Raw genomic sequence first — 4,291 nt, 5'->3', positions numbered from 1 at the left:
ACAGGCGTGAGCCACTGGTGCCTGGCTTGTCATTTCTTTTATAACAGAACTAACTTTTGTTTCCTTGATTCTTTGCATAGTATTTTAGTTTATGTTTCATTGATTTCTATCCTAATCTTTATTATTTCCTCCCATCTGCTAATTTGGAGTTTGACTACTTCTTGTTTTTCTAGGACCTTAAAACGCATCATCAGAGTATTTATTTGAGATCTCCCTAGTGATTTGATGTAAGTACTAATAGCAGCAAACTCTGCTCTTAGTCCTGCTTTGCTGTGTCTCAAAGGTTCTGGCAGGTATGTTTTCATTTTCATATGATTCCAGTAACTGTTTCTTCTTTCATTTTAACTGGGTTCTAGAAACTTTTTGTTCACTCATCATTTGACAATGTTTTTCAGTGTGCATGTTTTTGAATATTTTCTGTAGTCTATTTTGTTGTTGAGCTCTAGTTTTCTTCCATTACAGTTTGATAGAATTCAGTAAGTTATTTCATTATCTTGTATTTTCTAGGACTTGTTTTATGTCTTAAGATATCTATTTTGGAGAGACTTCTATATACTAGTGACAATGTATTTGTATTGTGCAGCTTCCAAATTAAATAATCTATAAATGTCCATCAAGCCCATTCAACTGTGTCATTTAATTCTCAGATTTCCTTATAAGCTTAATTTTTATAAACTTTTTTCCTATCTGTTGGTAGATAGAGGGGTCTCTTACCCTCACTGTGTTGGTGTCTGTCTGTGTTTCAAAGTGCAATAGTATTTATTTAACAAAGTTTGATGTACTAATTATTTTATTAGATACTAACAATTATTGTGTCCTTTTGATGGATTTTTACCTCTATTAATATGGATAGAGGAAAAAGAGATGTTTTGTCTCTTTTGACAAATTTTTTATTAGAGGTCTTCTTTATATATGAGTATAGCTTCCTTTGCCTGTTTGGGACTCCTTTTGCTTGGGAAATCTTTTTGCAAACTTTCACTATAAAACAGTCTCCTTTGATTGGAGAATTGAGTCTACTGCTAAGTGTTAGAATTGAAAAGTATGTAATAATTCTTGCCTTTCTTTGTTGTTGTCAGTCATGGGGGCTTGAACTCGGCCTGTGCACTGTCCCTGAGCTCATTTGCTCAAGGCTAGTGGTCTACCACTTTGAGCTACAGCACCACTTCTGGTTTTTGAGTGGTTAATTGAAGATAAGAGTCTCACTGGGACTTTTCTGCCCAGCAGGCTTTGAACCATGATCTTCAGATCTCAGCCTCTTGAGTAGCTAAGACTACAGGTGTGAGTCACCAGCACCTGGCTTCATTATTTTTCTTTTTAATTATAGATTTTTTTGGGGTCCGGTCATGGGCCTGAATTCTGGTCCTGGGTGCTGTCCCTCAGCTCTTCAGCTCAAGGCTAGCACTCTACCACTTGAGCCACTTCCGGCTTTTTTTTTCCTGCTTATGTGGTGCTGAGGAATCGAACCCAGAGCCTCATGCATGCAAGGCAAGTGCTCTACCACTGAGCCACCTTCCCAGCCTTAATTTTAGATTTTTTGCTACTCCTTTCTTTTCTTGTCCCTGCTTTTTTCATGTTTACCTTGATCTCTTTTTTAAGGAAACAATTATTTTTAACAAAGACATGAAAATGGGTTGGCGAATTCCAATGGCTTTAAAAGAACAAAAGTTCCCTGGTTCTATAACTTCAGTTTTCCTATCCAAAGGCAAGTTTTTCTCTTGATGTTTTTCTTCAGGTAGAACCTCAATGGTTCTTTACAAATTATTTTTGAGTGACTATATATATATATATATATATATGTGTGTGTGTGTGTGTGTGTGTGTGTGTACATATTATTACAGTAGTGTATTAGTTAAACCCTTTTCAGCTTATAGAAGTCTTACCAGAACTCTATCTCATCCCTTTCAGTTCTTTGGAACAGTGAATTAAGTGTGGATCATTTTTTTTTCTAAAAAATGTTCACGACATGATCCATCATTTTGTATATTATACAGTGATTCCCTGATAAAGATTTGATGTTTGCATCACTTCTATTGTCTCTTCCTCTCATATTGTCCCCAAATAGTGATTACATTTGGGCTCAGTCATCACGTCACTGTGAGCATGTGTTCTCACTGTTGAGAACAACGTTTTATGCTGTTATTTCCTCTTCTTCCCATCCCTTGCTTTATTTCCAATGAACACTTCCTTCCAAGTGTTTCAGGTCTGTCAACAGCACACATTTGTTTTCTATGCCAACTACACAGCTGGAATATTGCTTGTGTTCAGTCTTATTTTCCTGGATTGTGGGCCATCTTCATTTTGGTTTATTTAGTTTATTTTGCTGGAGCACTTGCTTCAGTAGCTTTATTAATCATTCTTTTCATATACTTCAAATTTGTACTTAATGCCCTTTTCCTATTGGACCTCAGAGAACACACCTTGGTGTTCTGGGAGACATTTGTATTTTTCCAAATCAGTTTCTGGAAAAAAAAATGTGTCACTTTCAAATTCCCGTGATCCAGGTCACAAATAATTTAAGATGGAGTGGCTGATTCATGACTTCCTTATAAAAACAACTGCCTCCTATCCAAACCATGCCTACTTTATTGTCTAATTCTGGTTGCTCAATGAGTTTTAAGGCTTCCTCTAAATGAGCTCTTTGTGGGGGTTCCTTGAATTCTCTACTAAGAACTATATTATGTCCTTTAAAGGTCGAGCCTACTCATGAATGGAGAACCAGGTTTTCCTACCCGTAATCACCAGATTGTTTGCCTTCTAGTGAAGAGGTTGTGGTCATTCTTTGGAAATACTTGAATTCACTCCTGAACCTGGGCCAGGAGAGGTCCCATTTTTTGCTGGTGCCCATGTTCTGGGACACAGCGATGATGCAGTTCAGCGAGCAACCCATGCCAGCAGCAGCGATTGACTCCAAACTTTTTTCTTGATCTTCTTATGTATGTAAAATTTCTTTAGCATTCTTTTCACAGCTTGTTTTTTTTAGTGGTTATAAACTGCTCTACATTTAGTTTATCATTAGGAGATTTTTTTATCTTTCAATTATGAGTGATAATTTTGGTAGGTAGCATATTCTGGGTTTGTTAGTAAATTTTAGTACTTGAAGTACATCACTACATGCCTACCTTGCTTTTCCTGTGTGTGCTGGTCCTGGGGCTTAAATTCAGGGCCTGGGCACTGTTCCTGAGCTTTTTTTCGTTCAGAGTTGGCACTCTATCACAACTCTACTTCCTACTTTTTGGTGGTTAATTGGAGATGAGTCTCACTGACTTTCCTACTTGGGCTAGCTTTGAATCTTGTTCTTCAGATGCCAGTGTCCTGAGTAGCTAGGATTATAGATGTAAGCCATTGGTGCCTGGCTGATTGTTGACTTTTTTTTTTTTTTGGTCGGTTGTGGGTCTTGAACTCTGGGCCTGAGCACTGTCCCTCAGCTCTTCAGCTCAAGGCTAGTGCTCTACCACTTGAGCTACAGCGCCACTTCCAGTTTTCTGGTGGTTTATTGAAGATGAGTTTCACAGACTTTCCTGCCCCGGCTGGCTTTGAGCAGTAATCCTCAGGTCTCAGCCTCTTGAGTAGCTAGGATTACAGGCGTGAGCCACCTGCGCCCAGCTGATTGTTGACTTTTTGAGGCAACATATTACCTTTTGACTTAATATTTCTTATTTCCTAAATTAAGATGTTCTCATTTGAAGTCTATTTGTACTTTAGGGTTGTAACAATCTAGAATCCTTCAATTGAATTATTGTCTCTATTCCTAAAGAAATAGTTATTTGAGACAGAGAGGGGGTTGTTAAATGCCATTTATCACCAATGTCCTGTAGTATACCAGAATTAACAAATTTACCAATTCAATACACAAGCAGACACTTACAAAAAGTAAAATGTCATTGACAACATCATCTATATAACCAATTCCATTGAATTTGCCCTGATTGTAGATGATACTATTATTTTCTTGTATGTATTTGCCAACTTTCCCTGTCATATCTTCTGCTGGTAGGGAAGATAAATTTCTATCTTGGCCACTACACATAATGTTGTAACAAACAGGAAGTACAGATATCTCTTCATAATAGTGATTTCATTTTCTTTCTGGAACATTCCAATTTGATTGTTAGGTCATATGGTAACTCTATTTTACTATTTTGAAGAAATGCTATGCTACTTCTAAAATATGTTAATTGATATTCCTATCAATAGAATGTTGGAGTTCTCTTGATTCCATATCCTTGCTAGCAATTATGATCTCATTGGCTTTTTGACTATAGTCATAAATGAACTTAACACTATATTGTAG

At 36.9% G+C, this 4,291-nt stretch overlaps 1 pseudogene; it reads right to left on the bottom strand.

Moving 5' to 3' along the window:
- Positions 1-2,346: 2,346 nt before the first annotated feature.
- LOC105998896 lies at positions 2,347-2,887 on the bottom strand (annotated as a pseudogene).
- Between the last annotated feature and the right edge of the window lie 1,404 nt (positions 2,888-4,291).

This window comes from Dipodomys ordii, unplaced genomic scaffold, assembly GCF_000151885.1.
Source record: "Dipodomys ordii isolate 6190 unplaced genomic scaffold, Dord_2.0 Scaffold176, whole genome shotgun sequence".
NCBI classification, from domain to species: domain Eukaryota; kingdom Metazoa; phylum Chordata; class Mammalia; order Rodentia; family Heteromyidae; genus Dipodomys; species Dipodomys ordii.
The sequence above is the reverse complement of the archived record's forward strand: the minus strand, read 5'-3'. Positions and strand labels throughout refer to the sequence as shown.